The sequence below is a fragment of the Globicephala melas genome, chromosome 14 (genome assembly GCF_963455315.2).
Source record: "Globicephala melas chromosome 14, mGloMel1.2, whole genome shotgun sequence".
NCBI classification, from domain to species: domain Eukaryota; kingdom Metazoa; phylum Chordata; class Mammalia; order Artiodactyla; family Delphinidae; genus Globicephala; species Globicephala melas.
Genome location: NC_083327.1, coordinates 57,553,249 through 57,570,848, shown reverse-complemented (window position 1 = coordinate 57,570,848; position 17,600 = coordinate 57,553,249). Strand labels below are relative to the sequence as shown.

General features: G+C 43.3%; 1 protein-coding gene across 35 annotated transcripts in view; it reads left to right on the top strand.

Moving 5' to 3' along the window:
* EPB41L2 (erythrocyte membrane protein band 4.1 like 2) overlaps positions 1–17,600 on the top strand; it is a 319,453-nt gene that overhangs the window by 40,218 nt on the left and 261,635 nt on the right. For 27 of the 35 annotated variants that reach the window (XR_009558813.1, XR_009558812.1, XR_009558815.2 and 24 more), the window contains exons 1-2: positions 6,022–6,118; positions 13,095–13,184. The exons of 1 other annotated variant lie outside the window; for it this stretch is intronic. The gene's annotated coding sequence lies outside the window, so the exon portion shown is untranslated. Of the gene's footprint in view, positions 1–6,021; positions 6,127–6,345; positions 6,656–13,094; positions 13,185–17,600 lie in introns of those variants that run through there. 7 more of the 35 variants (XM_030853456.3, XM_030853449.3, XM_030853459.2 and 4 more) reach the window with 6 other exon arrangements.

Genomic DNA, 17,600 nt, shown 5'->3' with positions numbered 1-17,600 from the left:
ACCTTCCTGGTGAATTAAATTATTTTTCCATAATATTGATCCATCTTATCTGTAGTAGTGCTTTTCACCTTAAAATCTATTTTATCTATTATTAATAGAGCAACATTAGCTTTCTTTTAGTAAGTATTTGCCTGGTTTACCTCTTTCAATCCTACTATAATCTTTCTCTGTCCTTAGATTTTAGGTGTTCAGATTATAGTTGGATTTTTGAAACGGTAGTCAGTTTCAGATTGAATTTAAATGGTATAAAATGGAACTCAATGGTGTTTGTATATTGATATCAAAAAATTGTTTTACCCTTGTAGTGCATGTATACTCTAAAGTGGTAGAGGCTAAGTGTAGTCTGTGTCAGGTAGTGAGGACACTTTGAGGGCAGAGGTAGGAACCAATATTCCCTTTACTGGGAATTTACCCGTTTGAAACTATACTCTCCAGGAGGATATTCCTCTGGAAGTGGGGTCATAGGACACACTAGCATATACATAACCTTAAAATCCTGATCCTTCTAAGTGTTTTCCGATAAGTAGAACACAGATGTGTAGCTCGGGGGAAACCACACAAAACCGAACTGAAGGTTTGCTAATACCAACCTCCTACCTCACATCTGTTTTGCATAAACTAAGGACCACTCCCAGAATGGTCAGTTTTCCAAACGGAGGAATTTGGTTGGAAACTGCAACATTCCAGCTCCAATCCCACTGTCTTTACTATTTCCAGTGGCTATTTTATAAACTAGCCAATCAGGTCTGGGCTATGTAACTATCACCAGCAAAACCCTTCTAATCCAGGGGATTGCTCTTCTAATTTTTCTTCTGGTGCTTTTATTCAACAGTCTCTTCTGCTGCTGCTGTTGTAGCTGTTGATGGGTTTCACCAGTACTTGCTGAGGCCACTTAGAAATTATGCTCCATACGTGGTGCCCCTCACTGCGTGCCCAAAGAATTGAGCTCTCGCTGCCATGAACTTCAGAAGCGTGCTGCAGCATTGGGGGGGGGCAGCTTTGCCTGTCCAGTGAAGTCCAGTGATGCTGCTTCAAGGTCATTTTGCCTCCCTCATCCCCACATCTAATTAAGTGTGCACTGGAAGTGCAGTGTTTCCTTTCACCTGACCAAGCCCTCCCTCCACTCACCGTTTGCGAAAGAGCTTAGTGACTTCGGGTCTGCTGCCCCCAGTCCTGTGAGGGGAGGTCACATGGCAATCCATTTTCATCAAAGCTTGGTGTTCTGTCTCAGTCATTTCCCATCCTAGGACATCGGCCTGCTCCCCGCAAAATGAGGATCCAGGCCCCTAAGCCTCTTTCCACGGCCTCCTCTTTCCCTTAGACTCTAGGTTTATGTCTGTGAATGGGCCTGGAGCCTTCTCTTTGGACTTCTCTAAGCCCTTCTGTCCTGAAGATCAGGCACACACGAAGGCTCTATACCCTTTCTTTATTTATCACTGAGAATCAAAGTAAAATATAAACTTTCATAAACTTGCTCTGTGTTACTGTCCGAATGTAACTGGTATAAAATGAGACTCAATGATGTTTGTATATTGACAGCAAAAAACACTGTTTTGGGCTTTGCTGGTGGCGCAGTGGTTAAGAATCTGCCTGCCAATGCAGGGGACACGGGTTTGAGCCCTGGTCTGGGAAGATCCCACGTGCCGCGGAGCAACTAAGCCCGTGAGCCACAACTACTGAGCCCACGAACTGCAACTACTGACGCCCGCGTGCCTAGAGCCCGTGCTCTGCAACAAGAGACGCCACCGCAATGAGGAGCCCTCACATGGCAACGAAGAGTAGGCCCCGCTCGCCGCAACTAGAGAGAGCCCGCGCGCAGCAACGAAGACCCAAGGCAGCCGAAAATAAACAAACAAATAAATAAATAAAATTATAAAAACAACAACAACAAAACATTGTTTTATTCTCCAAGTTTATATAACCTCTAACTAAAGAGGCAGAGACTAAGTGTAGTCTGTGTCAGGTGGTGAGGACAATTTGAGGGCAGAGATAAGAACCAGAATTCCTGACCCCCTTTACCAGATTTGTTGTCTACCAGACTGTGAACTCCACCATAGCAGGGATGATGTATTATTCATTTCTGAATGTTCAGAGCATGGCATGAGTCCTGGTACATGATGACACTCAGATTGTTAAACTGAAATAATACATCTTTGTTTCACCCTTTCCAAATGTAACTTTTGGGGGGGATTTTTACTGGGCCTGTTCTATATCTGCTTTCAGTGCTAGGGACCAATTGACCGTGAGATCCCATAGCAAGCAACTGGAAGACTCACAGACGGAGAGAACAGACGTGTGGTTGCCAAGGGGGAGGGGGAGAGGGAGAGGGATGGACTGGGAGTTTGGGGTGAGTAGATGCAAACTATTACGTTTAGAATGGATAAACAACAAGGTCCTACTGTAGAGCACGGGGAACTATATCCAATCTCCTGGCATAAACCATAATGGAAAAGAATATTAAAAAAAGAATGTATATATGTGTATAACTGAGTCATCTTGCTGTACAGCAGACATTAGCACAACATTGTAAGTCAACTATACTCCGATTAAAGAGAAAAAGGAGATTCTGTTCCAGTTTCAGCATATCCAGGCCTCTTTCTGTGTCACTGAGCCAGAGGAAGCAGGGGTGTGTGGGGCACAGCTCCAACTATGATTGAAGGACTACTTCAGGCTTGAGATGCTCACGTGCAGCATTAGCAATAGTTGGGAGTGGCCTTTCAGAAGGAGATTATCATCCCTCAGTGTGACTCAGATGGAAAAGGGGCCTTGTGATACTTTCGAGGAAAAACCAGTGGAAGATTTTACTGTAGATGGAAAGGAGAAGGGTTGCTTGAGGGCAGACTCAAATACTAGACTAGAAAAACCCAGCTTCCGTGGTAAATTGTTTACCAAGATGGCTGCCAACAACTCTTTCTATCACTGCACACACGTTCCACTCCTCCTATCAAGAGGTGAAGTCTATGATCCTTCTCCTTGAATTGGGGCTGGTTCTCTGACTTGCTTTGACCAACAGAATGGGGCATATGTGATGCTGTAGGACTTGTGGGCCTAGGCCTGAAAGGCCTTGCAGCTTTTGTTTATACCTTCTCAGAGGCCAGAGGCCATGTAAAGAAGTCTGGTTTATCCAGCTAAGACGCCGCATGGAAAGAGAGAGGCCCTGGAAGATGAGAGTCCATGTAGAGGAGAAATCAGGCTCCCCAGGTGACAGGCAGCACATGGGAGTCAGCCCATCTTGGATCCTTAATTCACGGTTGAGCCTCCCAAGCTGACACCACATGGAGCAGAGACGAGCCATCCTGCTGAGCCCTGCTTGAATGCCTGCCCCACAGAATCGGAAGCAATAAAATTGTTGTCGTTAAATTTTGGAGTTATGCAGCCACAGGTAACTGAAACTGCTCCAGTGAGTGGCCAGGTGATGGAGTGACTCCTCTTGGTATTTGCATGGTGTCTTCGTTGCTTCTGGCAGTGGAACTGGGATGCGTGCATTCACAGGGAAGATTGAGATTGCCTCCATCAGACAGCATGCGAGGGCATTGCCAGGTCTTCTTGCCTGTTCTCAGGCAAGAACCTGTGAGCAGGTTCTCAATCTAGAGCCACCCAGATACTTCCACCTGGTTGGCCTTGGCACCCAGAAGTCACAAAGATAAAAGAATGAATCACTGGTATAGTGAGATAAAGATTCCTTAGGAGCATGCCTGTGTGAGTGAGTTGGTAAGTAACACCACTAGGAAGTCCTGGGTGAATTTACAATCCAAATTGCCAGGCTGGCTTTGCTTGCAGATGGTGCCCAGGATTAAGGCTGTGATGCTAACCTTGGATGTGGTGAATCTCAGGTCTGGTATCTATTCCTGTCTTGTTCTCAGTGTCAGTCTTGCCTGTGAGTCCAGTCTGTCTAATGGGAAGACCCAGACTTGCTCTTATCAGTTTTTATCCCTAGGGATTAATGTTCTGGCCTTGTCCAGGCAGCCCGTGTTCCAGCCTGCCTACGTCTCTGGATGTCACCTGTTCAGGACTTTGTCCTGCTGTCTGTCCAGTCCCCTCTTCTTGCCCTGTTAAGACTTGCTTGCCTGGACTACCACCTGTTGTTTACTGACATCTGTATGGTACCATGTTCCATCTGTTTTCTTCACTTCCTTATAGGTCCTAGTATTTGATTTTCCTACCTTCAGTTCCTGCTAGGTCTTCACTGAATCTGCTCCATTCCATTGAAATGTTGGGGCCAAGTAAGGCTGTGTCCAACACAGAGTATAATTCTTCCATATGATACCCTTTAGATATTTGATAACAACCTTTCCATCACTTTTAATCATCTATCTCTTTAGGCTAAGTCTTGCTGGCTCCCACATTATCAAGGTCACCCATCTACGAGTATAATTTAGCTTGTCGATATTCCTCCTAAAAGGTGGTGTACAGAAGTGATTTGCAGACTTCCACAGAGGATATAGTAGGGATATAATTTCCTATGATAAGGACATTATGTTTTATAAATCATGCCTACATTTATGTTATTATATTGCATTAACATTTTAAAGGGGTTTCATCACAGGTAGATCAAGGTTCTGTAGGCCCTAAACCTTATATAACTTTAGGGATTCTTTAAAAAGAGTAATAAAATTATGCATATAGTTTCAAGGCCTGTGTAGTTTCAAGAACGAATTTCATTGTAAATCTGCCTTTAACTTTGTAATAGTATTGTCTTGTAATATTCCCAGATCTTCTTTACCAGAACTGCTTTCTAGTCAGCCTTCCCCTGTATAGTAGTTAACACACCTCTATAGTTAACATACCTCTACAGTAGTTAACACACCTTATCAAGTTTTACTTGGCTGTTTAGCATTGGGGGCAGTAAGTAAGTTAACTCATGTGTGGGACTGGCAACAATGCCTGGCACATAAAGGACATAGTAAATGTTAGCTTTTATTATTTTTATTATTCCCTGGCAGGACCTTAGCAAGTAACTTATCTTCCTGACTCTTACTTTTCTCTTTGACGTAATGAAGATAATACTTGCCCTGCCTTTTTCATAAAGTTCCTGTGAGGATCAAATGATAAATACGTTAATGTGCTTTGTTAACTGAAAATATCATACGCACGGAAGGCATTGTAACTGAGGTTTGATTTGACATTGTTAATTTTAGAAAAGGCTCTGTTTAGGAAAGAAAAGAAGACTTTGGCCGAGGTGCAGTCTCTAAAGACCTCCGTCGAGGTGCGAGGGGGCAAAGGACAGGAGGTACATGTGTGCCAGATGCTAGAGGCAATGACTTGGACAGCCTGTTTGACATGCCAAGGTTCAGAAAAGAAGAAATAAGTAGAATCTGAAAGAAGGCGATCTAATTATACAAAGGAACGGGGAGGTATCTTTTGTGTGTGTATGTGTCTTTCCACAATCGGCCTGAACCTAGGTTTCCAGCCTTCAGCCACATCCTGCGCTGCAATCCTCCCAGGCCCCCGCCTGGAGATCCTACCCACACTTTGGGTTCAGCATAAAAGCCCCTCCTCCAGTGGGCTTCCCCAATCCCTCCTGTCCCTCCCACAGGAAGAATAAACGGTTCCCTGCCACTGCCCTCTCTGTGAAAGCACTTCTTCCACTCTAGACTGAGGAGAATCTAGTTTTCCTTATTTCTGTATCAACAGGGCCTAGCCTGGGGTAAAGGTTTAGTCAATGGATTCACTTTGAAGAAATAACTTTTGAAAGTTGATAAAAGGGCATTTAAGATCGGGATTCGCGGGTAACAAAGGCTTGCACACAGGCATCAGCACTCATTATCCAGGGCAGCTCCGAGGGCGAGACGAGTCCTTCCAGCGCAGGGTACCCGGCCCGGGCGCGCGGCGAATCCCTAGGGAAGGGTCGCCCAGGCTGGCGCGGGGGCGTGGCCTGGGCACAGGGGGCGTGTCGCAGCCCGCGGGGGTTTCCGCACCCGGTGCGCGTCCGGCGGGGGCGCGGGAGGGGCTTCCGCCGCGAGGGGGCGGGGCTGGCGCGCGGAGTCCTCTGACGGCCTCAGCCAGGGAATTTCAATTTGAAACCTACGGGAGGGAGGGGGCGGGTGTTGCGGCCGGCGGCTGGCGCTGAAGCTGGACGGGTCCCTGCGGTGAGCGAGCTCCTGAGTGCGGCGTCCGGGTAAGGAGGTGTGCGGAGCTGCGGAATGGCGGGCCCGGGGCGGGGTATCCCGGGCAGAGCGTCTGGTCCCTGCGGAGCTGCAGGGGCGTCTCGGATTTTTCCTGAGACTGCAGCTGGGAAGCTGATCCTGGGCAGGAAGCGGTGGCGGGACGGTTCCACCAGGAGGGGGAGGGCTGCCGGCTTTGGGGTTTTCTGCGACTCCCTGTCTTCTCTCCTACTCGTTCCCGCCCCGGGGACCGGGTCCTGTTGTTGCTCCAGGCCGGATCCCTGCTTCCCCGCTCCACTGCGGTCCCCCACTTCTCCCTTCTCGGGAGCCAGGGCCGCGTCTCGTCGGCGCCGGGAGAGGTGGGGGCCTGGTGAGGACTGCACCGGCCCCGCGGGGGTGCGGTGGGCTCAGGGTCACGCGTCCCGGGCCCCGCGGAGCGGCTGCAGGAGGGATCCGGCTCCATCCTGGGCGCGGGCCGCGGCGCGCGAGCCTGTCCCAGTTCGGAGCGGCCGTCTTCCTTCGACTCTTGGAGATGAGCGCGGGGGCTTGAGGTACGCGGCGGCAGCGTCGCCTTTCTGGCGGATGATTTTGGGAGAGGAAACGCAGGCGAGGACGCCGCGCGTCCCTCGGCCGGCCGCGCGCGTGGGCGCTGCGTGGAGCCGGGCGAGGGTCGCGTCAGCCCCAAGCACGGTGCGCGTCCCCCGCCGCCGCTCGCTCTGTCCCGCAGGACGGGTGCGACCTGGCCGATTCGGAGAGAAGCGCACTTTTTGCTCTCTGATCCGTGCAGTCCCGGCACTCAGGCCATCTCACCACCCATGGCTTCTTTTTCTCCTCTAGATTTGAGGGCAGAGAGTTGGGAGGGTTGTTAGTTGAGCTGCAGGGGAAGGACCAGGAGAACAGAACAGAAAAAGCAGGGTTGGAATCGGAGTCTAAATCCCCAGCCCCAGACGCTGCCTGCGGCAGCCGGGATGTCTGCTGGAAGCCGTCGGTCATCATGCTTCCCGAGATCGCTCATCTCGTTGAGGTCAGGGTTTTTTGGTGAAGTGAGAAGAGCTCTCGCCTAGAGTCTTATTATTTTTTTTGGGGGGGTGTCTCTGTGGAGCCCTCCCTATTGACTTAGGACGCCTTAAATTGCATTCCTTATTACCACCACCGCTGCCTGTTTTTAAGAGCCCTGGTGGGGTGCGAGGGAAGGTAGAACCTCGAGGACCTGTGGATATATTTTCTCTTTTCTGAATCACATCTTTTCCTCAGTTTTTTGAACTTCTTGCATATGAAATGGCACGTGTATGCTAGATGTCTTGTTCTTGTTACTCTTATTTAACCTTTTTTTAAAAAATGAATCTTAACAGTTTTTCCTTTATCCTTACGTTTTATTCAGTGACCTTTTAATTTTTTCCATTGTTTTTTTCTTCTCACCGGAATCTATTATGTCTGTATCCTCTATTTATAGTACTGTATTGAGAATTAGAATTTTGGCCCGTGTCCTATCACATTTCCTACTGGATTTAGGACTAGAGGGAAACTGAGTCAATTTCTTGGCCACAGGAGCTGGGATTTAGAATTCCCAGTCTTTGAACAGGTTTTACTGGGAAACGAATAGCACTTAATCCTATTCGGTTTCTGTTTGGAGGGCTCTTTGCTGTGAGAAATCACTGGATTGCTGTTGCAGCCACTGATGGGGCTGCATTGCAATGCAATCTTGAATTGTGATAAGGGCCAACTCAATACATCCATCAGGCTGACACAACTTTTAAAGAGTTAGGCTGTGTCACCTGTCAGAGTTCCAGGGATCAGTCCTAAAATTCAATTTGAGAATCACCATCAAACCTCAGATATCTACTTTATAGAGGCTATTGGAGAACTGTACAAGTGGTAATGACTTGGAACAATGGCGTGGATTTAGGGCTAATTTAATCTTATCCTGTCTTCCTCACTTCTTGGGCAGAATTCCCACTGAAGTCAGTAGTGGTCTTGTGTGCAGAAGGACTGCTGAGAACAAGAGGCTGCTCATTTAGATTAACGGGAGGGGACAGTTTCTTTCCTTTTGAAACATCCCTCTTTAAGAAAGACCTAGTCATAACAGTGCTTTAATCTTTTATCTCTAGTCAAAGTAGTTAGACCTTCCAGAGAAAATATGTGGATGAGTTGAGCCCCCAACTTCAGATTCTTGATACCTAAATTGAATGGGGATTGCTTCAAACGGTTAAAAGTGATAAAAAAATATCATTTAACGAATTTCAGTAAAATTATTACTAACTTCAGTAAAAAATCTAAATTGTTGTAGAATATTCTCAGCTGGGTCCGTATATTAAACTGGGTAAATATACAGCTGGTTATGTACATTAAAATCTGAAACTTAATTCCAAGTAGAAAGAAGCAGATTTGCAGATTTAGGGGACGAATCTGAAGAGGGCTCACCCCAAAATAACTATGGAAATATAAAACAAGAGAATTCAGATAGCCCTTGCTGTATCTGGAGAGGTAGCTTTTAGTACAGTTTGTGTATGTGTAGGCTTTAGTGACCGTTTGGGCTCATCATTAGATTTGGAGGTTTCTGAGTTAGTTTTGTGCTGATCTGAGTTGGTGAGCTTGTTAGGTCCTTTGCTTCTTAACTAACCGTCTTGTGGTTTACCCTTTCCAAATTACCAGTTTGAAAGGATTGAGTTTAGAAAACCTATCCAGTCACCAGATCTTAAAAATAGATTTTTAAAAATCTGAACCGTGTGCACGTGGACTTCCCAACCACTTGCTTTCAACTAAAAATACTTGCAAAGATGACAAAGCAGTCTTCAACCAGAATATTTATTGGTAAAATTACTCTGTAATTTAGTAATATTGTATAGTTATGTTTAAGGTCGGGTTTTGCCCTGAATCACCACTCTCATATAACTGACTAGAGAACTACAAAGGTTCTATCTTTGCCACTTTATTTAGGAATGTGGGGTTTATATTTTATATAGCAGAAAGCTAAATATTTTTGAAGATTTGCTTTTGTTTCTGTTTCCACAGGGAAGTATGGGCCTTTTTCTTTGTTTTTTGAACTGAAGTAGCCTGTTTAAAAGCTGTGTGTAGACATTTTGGAAAAGTATGAATTGCTAGTATTTTTATAAGGCAATAAAATAGTTTATAGGGATCAATACTGATGAGAATCAAATTTTGCATTTCTAAAAGTCTGTATTGTTTACTTGGGGAAAACAAAGGAAATATGGGGGAAATACCTCCCTACCCCACCTTTATTTAGAAATATATCCAGCGGCCTTGTTTGTCTTTTTCGGATTCAGAATTACTGTACCTAACCACTGGGTACCCTTACACGTTTAAAAGCCTCAAGTAAATGTTTGTGCTGGCTTCAGTAGTCAGCAAATACTAGCCAAACACTAATTTACTGCCCTTTTATAGAATCTTGGAATCTCAGGGCTGGACCTTTAGGAGTCAGCAAATCCACTCTCAGCCCTTTTGCCCTCCCCCCAACACACAAACATTTCCAGCCTCTTTGGAAGGTCTGAGTTAATAGAAGATTTGTATATGATTCCCCCACAGATTCCAGACAGAGCATTCTTTGGGAATGCCATTTTTTGGCACAAACCAGCAACCTAATAGTCATAAGATTTCTATCATTACTCTGGCTGAGCAGTGCCCCAAACTAAAATCTAAAATGGAGTTAATGCCTGCTATCATTAACTGGAGGGGAATGGCCTCCAAGTGTAAATACTGCAGTTATTTAGATGTTACAGGTAAGCCAAAAAGAAAGAAAGAAATCATTAAAAAAAAATAAATTTATTTATTTTATTTTTGGCTGCGTTGGGTCTTTGTTGCTGCGCACGAGCTTCCTCTAGTTGCGGCAAGCAGGGGCTACTCTTCATTGCAGTGCGTGGGCTTCTCATTGCAGTGGCTTCTCTCGTTGTGGAGCACGGGCTCTAGGCGCGTGGGCTTCAGTAGTTGTGGCACGTGGGCTCAGTAGTTGTGGCGCATGGGCTTAGATGCTCCATGGCATGTGGGATCTTCCTGGACCAGAGCTCAAACCCGTGTCCCCTGCATTGGCAGGTAGATTCTTAACCACTGCACCACCAGGGAAGTCCCAGAAATCATTTTTAATATCAGATAGAAATAACTGAGATAGTGATAACTAATGTTTTTTTTTAGTTTTTTCTATAAAGTACGTGACTTTTGTATGAGAGAGGGAATACATATGTAGAGTTATGTGAAGTACCTATACCATTATGTGTACTTAATAAATTTGATGAATGAATTTGTTGAAACTTTATATAATGTAGTGGAGGCGCTTTTAATTAGGATTCGTTGAAAATTGGAGTTAACTTTGTAGAACCTGGTACTGTTTCATGTAGAAATGTCATGTAGGTTATACTTCATATAGGTGATTTGCTTTTCTTACTCTTGGCTATTGTTTCCCCTTGTTTTGTGGTTGTCTTGATATATGTGGGTTTATTAGATGCATGTTTTTCATGTCTAGAAGGGTAGATCATCTATATTTCCCTAAATATCTCGTTTTGGGGATAACATTTATTTTAATGAGAATTTTAGTGGTTTTCTCATTTTTTAAAGTGATGTCGCTTTCCCTTTAGTATAGGGTAGACCTCAGGTGGCTTATGGGTGCATTCATACTGCTTCTGCTTTTTTTCAAAGATTGCATTTGGACTAATTTCCTATTCTTAGTTACTTTTAAAGTAGAAATATGTTTTCATATCACACATACTTCTTTGCATTTTTTTTTTTTACTTTAGTGTATTAGAACCGTAAAGGTCTAAATTCATTATAGATTGCCTCACAAATAATCTTTATGGTAATATGGAATTTATTTGAGGAATAAGAATTATCTTTTCATTTGCTCTGAGAACTATCATAAGTAAGGTTTGCTTTAGGTAGCCAAGCTGACACTTCACATATGTGACTAAATTGAACGTCATGGGGATGGTTTCAGTTCTTTCCAGGTTAAGAACCAGAGGGCATGGAAAGAGTTCTAAAGTGATTTTGTCACTTGTTCATCTGTAGGACCTTGTTGTCTGGGTCAGGTAGGAAGTTCATTGTCTTTTTAAATCATTCATGCTTTTACCAGGAAGCCAGTTTCCTCTTGCTTTTCTCTTTTTATGGCCTATTTATCTACCTCCATGAAAGAATTTTCAAATACTTAAAAGACTTATGTTACCCTCTAATTGCCTTTTTCCAAGAAAATCGTGATTTTAAAAACTTTTCACGTAAGTCTGGTTACCGAGTCTCTAATCATTTTTTCCAAGCCCTGAATTCAGGTTTCCAGACCTCCTGATGAGATTTGCAGCTGGACCTACCACCATGATAACAGCAGTGCTGAATTTAATCATATTTTTGAGTTTCCTATATTCTATCAATATATGTACACATCCCAGTATCCTGAAGATACTAAATGAATATGTAGTTTAAACTTTGCCATAATTCTTAGGTCTTTTCTTTTTTCTAAATAGTCTACTCGTTTTTCGCCCTTGATTCATCCACCTAGGGTACCAGAAGGGAGGGTGAAAATCATTTAGTTTAGATTTTTGACCTTGAGGTGGGAAGTGTGGGGTTAGTGGGAAAGGTGTTGCCCAGGGTGGCCTCAGGGGCTCATGAACTGACTGCGACTGTTAAGTAAAGTGGGCTGTGTGTGTGTGTGTGAGAGAGAGAGAGAGAGAGAGAGAGATTTGTGGGAGCAATTTTTTAAAGCAGAAAACGCTGAAAACTGCTGATGTAGTTCTATTCTTAGTTTTTGAGATTAGAGGATCGAAGTCTTACGAGACTTTCTGTTTTTTATTTTTTTCATGTTACCCCATTGCACTTTCATGCCCCCACTGTTGTGCTTATTTCCTTTCAATTCTTTTGGTTGTCCGACTTTAGCCAGTGGTCAAGGTTAAACTGAATTCTTTTTTTTTTGCGGTACGCGGGCCTCTCACTGCTGTGGCCTCCCCCGTTGTGGAGCACAGGCTCCGGGCGCGCAGGCTCAGCGGCCATGGCTCACGGGCCCAGCCGCTCCGCGGCATGTGGGATCCTCCCGGACCGGGGCACGAACCCGTGTCCCCTGCATCGGCAGGTGGACTCTCAACCACTGTGCCGCCAGGGAAGCCCTAAACTGAATTCTGATATAATATTGACTTCGTATTTTCTTACCTTGAACTTAATGTGTCTTTATTTCCTCACAAATTTCTTGGTTGGAAATATTAATTAGAAGGGACTCAGTAACAGGTCCACATTGTGGTGCTGGTTAGAATGCTACTTATGCCAGTGGAACCTTGGGTAAATTATTTCTCAAGGCCTCAGTTTCCTTATCTTCACTATGGGGGTGAACAATCATAACCTACCTCAGAAAGTTAGATGAGGATTAAATGAGCTAGTGCTTATAAAATGCTTCACGCAGTGCCTGGCTTCTGTGAAAATTGTTAGGTTAAGAAAAGACTTAGTGGGTTGCTTGTGAAAATGTGGTAAGCAGTTTTTTTTTTTGCAGTGGTCAGGAATAATTATCTGTGTGGAAGTAGAGTCTTTGATATGAAACTGTAATTTCCTATGGTGATCACAAGTTAAAACCACTTTTTAACAATTTCAGTATGGTATCTCTAGAATTTTTTTAACTATCCACTGCTTTTGGCAGTACTCAAAAAGCATATAGATGGCAAAACTGTCTGGATCTAATTTCAGCATCACAGAGAGGTGGTAGTCTTTTTTGTTATGTTGCCTGAGGTAGCTGATTCGGAGTGTAAAACTTGTATGCATATGCTATATTATAACTTGCTCACTCTACAGCTTCAGTGAACTTGCTGCAAGAAGGCTGTTAGTAGAATTTTTATTGATAGTGTTTAAGTCTCTGCATGTGACAGTAAAATGTGACCTTTTCACATCCAGCACATCTTTTCGTATCTGAAATAGATCTGCGGACATATTTTTCCCCTAACAGAGTGTTTTAATTTTAAATTAGTTGACAACATTAAGAAATCAGGAGGTTTCACAGAAATATCTTTCTTTTAGGTTTCTCTGGGAAAATTGGAGGACCTTGGCCACACTGGGCCCACGCTCCTTTGTTGCAGCGCTGAGGAGTTCCTGCCCCATCTCACACAGGTCATCTTCCTACTTTGCCGAAGTCCCACCCATTGCCTTTTGGCTTAGTGCTGGACCTTCCCATTCATTCGTATTAGATATATGGCTCCTCTAGACTATCCAGTTTGCATCTCTTTTACTAAATACCAATTTGGAAGATGCAAGAAGGACTCAATCTATATGACCTTCAGTAAGGTGTTCCTGGCAGTGGGGCTTTTCTACCTCTAGGGCCAGCAGTCATTTCCCACCTCTCCCTTTGTGAAGGCTGACCTCTGGGTCACTGTCAGTCATGGTTTCTGGAGCCCAGCATGCAGTAGGCCCTCAGTCACACTTGGAAAGAATGCTCTTTCTAGTTTCCTCCCAGACTTTGTGACTCCTTCTCAAAGCAGATTGCCTGGTTCTCTGAAGCCTAGTGTTACACTACTGCAGCCCATAGCTGTACCTTATTTGTATGTTATTTGGATTTTTTAGAGGACTTTTTTTTCATTTCATCATTTAATATTTTAGTATGTATCTCTAGAAGGTAACTCTTTTGTAAACATGATTGGAATACCACCATCACACTAAAAATTCCTTAATATCATCAAATATTCAGCTGTTGATATTCAAATCTCCAATTACCTCAAGTATCAATTTTTGAAAAAGTTTGTTTGAATCCAGATCCAGTTAAGATTTGCATGTTATAATTGGTTGGTGTATCTTTTGTTTGACTTTTTATTTAATATTGGAGTATAGTTGGTTAACAGTGTTGTGTTAGTTTCAGGTGTACAGCAAAGTGATTCAGTTATACATATATATGTAACTATTCTTTTTCTTTTTCTTTTTTTTTTTTTTTTTTTTTGCGGTACGCGGGCCTCTCACTGCTGTGGCCTCTCCCGTTGCGGAGCACAGGCTTCGGACGCGCAGGCTCAGCGGCCATGGCTCACAGGCCTAGCCGCTCTGCGGCATGTGGGATCTTCCCGGACCGGGGCATGAACCCGCGTCCCCTGCATCGGCAGGCGGACTCTCAACCACTGCGCCACCAGGGAAGCCCCATGTAACTGTTCTTTTTCAAATTCTTTTGCCGTTTAGGTTGTTTGGTTGGTGTTTCTTTAAAGACTGATATGCTTTAATTTCCCCTTCATCTCTTATCTTTCCTTGCAGTAGTTTGTATGTTGAAGAAACTTGATTAGTTGTTCTGTTTGGTTTCTCACAGTCTGAATTTTGCTGATTTCAATCCTCTAGTGTAGTTAACCTGTTCTTCTGTCCTCTGTATTAGTAGTTGGAGCTAGAAAATTGGTCTAATTCAATTTATTTTCTTTCTGTTTTTCTTTTCTTTCTTTTTTTTTCTTTTGTAATGTTCCTCCATGGTTTAGGCTTCTATATGACACTTCTTGCTTGCTTTCCGTCCATGAAGCCAGGCTTCATCCTGGCTTCAGGTGCTGTCCCATTAGCTTCTTTGTCTTCTTTTTAACCTGTGCTGGACAAGTGGATTTTACGCTAGTGGCTCAGCTTTGTTCTAGGTTCCATTGTATATAATCTGATAAGGCCAGAAGCATTGTTAATAAACAGGTGAAAAAGGAAGAAAAAAACTTTTGGAGCACAGATGATAAGTCAGCTACTGTAGTTGGTGCTTTATATATTATATGTTAATATCCGCAGTCCTTCTTACAGCAACACCTTGAAGTAGCCGGTACGCTCATTTTACAGATGAAAAACTGAGACTTAAAATCAGAATAATTTTCTCAAGGGCACCCAGCTTGTGTGCTGCTAAAACTTCTGTTTCTTCTGCAGGGGAGGGTGAATTATTGCTTTTAATTGTTTGATGCTGTTACTCTGTAGAACTTGAAGATTTTAGGAATTTGTTGGCATCTTCAGTATCTAACTTAACAAAAGGTAAGCTTGCTTTCCTAACTGGTTTCTGCCTCCTACTTTCCTTTGTAAAGGTGTGATTGTGAAGCAGAGTACTACTGTTAGTTGTGTGATTCTTGAATCAAGCTGGAGTGGCGAGTGCCCTTCATCTTGTTTTTCACATTAGTGTAGTGTTTCCAGGCTGATGTTTCAATGTAAGAAAACTGTCCCAGGGTATAAAACACGTCAAAATAAAATGTGTGCCTTCTTCCTTTTCAGTTTTTATCTTTCAAGCAGTTTTATACTTTTTGCTACTTCATTTACAGAGCAGATAGTATTCCCCAGGGTGCTAGTATATGATTTAGAAAGTCAGGTAATAGGATAGACCTAGAGTCTGTCATACAGAGTGAAGTAAGTCAGAAAGAAAAAGACAAATACCGTATGCTAACACATATATATGGAATTTAAGAAAAAAAAAATGTCATGAAGAACCTAGGGGTAAGGCAGGAATAAAGACGCAGACCTCCTAGAGAACGGACTTGAGGTTATGGGGAGGGGGAAGGGTGAGCTGTGACAGGGCGAGAGAGAGTCATGGACATATACACACTAACAAACGTAGTAAGGTAGATAGCTAGTGGGAAGCAGCCGCATGGCACAGGGATATTGGCTCGGTGCTTTGTGACAGCCTGAAGGGGTGGAATAGGGAGGGTGGGAGGGAGGGAGACGCAAGAGGGAAGGGATATGGGAACATATGTATATGTATAACTGATTCACTTTGTTATAAAGCAGAAACTAACACACCATTGTAAAGCAATTATACCCCAATAAAGATGTTAAAAAAAAATAATAAAATAAAAAAAAAAAAAGAAAGTCAGGTAATAGTGTAGGGATTATAAGGAAAAGCAGCAGACCCCGCCTTTCATGTCCCTTCATGACAGATTTCTGCTCCTCAGAGGCAACCGCTTTCAGTTCTTTTGGTTTTATTATCCGTGTGTTTTGTTTAAAACCACAATATTCTTGCTTTTTTGCTTTTTCTATTCTAGACAATAATAGCTGTTGACTTTCTACCTTGGTTGGGGTTAGCCTCCTTTACAGACTCCCTCTTCCTGTGCACAGATGCACACTCTTCTCTCCTTCCACAGCACATATAGGCAACAGCTGAGCTGTGTATAGTGCTTTGATTGCATATACTTTCTTTTACAACTTTTTGTTTTATCCTGAAGTTAATTGCCTATTTTTTTCCTCATTTGTATAGTTTTCTTAGTACCTACCCTTAATTTAGCTCTAAACTTTGTTGAAAACTATATGGGAAACCATTTTCTTTTTTTTATTAATGACATCCTTCCTGGACTGGTTATTCCTAGAACTGCTGTGCAGCTGTATTCTGGAAATTGCCCTTTTCCTCTCTTCCTGGGCTCCCGGGTGCCTGGGCTTCGTGTCTCTTTCTTATCTCTTACTTTACATGAGTGCATCCTCCAGTAGTTTCCCAAGAAAGTGCAAATGGAAGGCGAATTTCTTGAGACCTTGCATGTCTGAAAGCACCTTTTCCCACTCTTAAAATGCCTCTTTGTACTCTCAGTTTGATTGCATTTATAGTTTGGCTGGGTATAGAATTCTAAGTTAATGGTTACTGTCCCACCGAATTTTGAAGGCGTTGCTCCATTGTATTTTCACATCCCACTGTTCTGTTGAGAAGACTGACTCGATTCCCATTTCTGATTCTGTGTATGTAGCTAGTTTGTTTTCTTTAGAGGTTTTCAGGATTTTATCTTTGAACTTGTTGTTTTGAATTTCATGATGGTGTGCCATGGTATGGGAGTCTTTCATTCATTGTGCTGAGCACTCAGTGGGCCCTTTTAGCTTGGAAACTCTTGTCTTTCAGAAATATTCCACTATGATAATGACTCCCTCTATGTTCTCTGTTCTTTCTGGAACTTCTGTTAATTTGGATGTTGAATTTCCTGCCATGACTTAAGGTTTGTTACTTTTTTCTCTCTGATGTCATCCCTTTGTCCTTTTGTTCCCTCTTTTCGGGAAATTTCTTCAATTAGTTTTCTTCTAATCTCTCTACTGAACTTTTTTGCTTTCCTATTTTTGAAGCTACTCCTAGGCTAATGAATTCTCTTTTTGATAATGTCCTTTTCTTGTTTCATGTATATAGTTTCTCCTGTCCTGCCCATCTTGATGTACCCCTGCGCTTGTTTTCTCTCTGTCTGGAATGCTCTTCCCTCAGATACCTACATAGCTTACTCCCTTAACTCCTTCAGATCTTTGCCTCCGTGATCATTTATTTGAAAGTACAACCCTGCTCCCACCCCTACCCCAGGGTGCCCTAAATCCCTTCCTTGTCTCTTCTTACTTCTGCACTGTGTATTGCTGAAATCTGATATCCTTATATTTTACTTTTTGTTTATTGACTCTCCCCTCGCTGGAATGTAAGCTGCATGAAGGCAAATCTTTTTGTGTATTTTGTTCAGTATTTCCAGTACCTAGAACAGTGCCTGGTGCAGAGTAGGCACTTGGTAAATATTTGTTGACTGAGTGACTGGACCTCCCTGTTTTCTGTATAGAACCTCACCTTTGCCCTCTGAGCACAGAGCCTTTCTT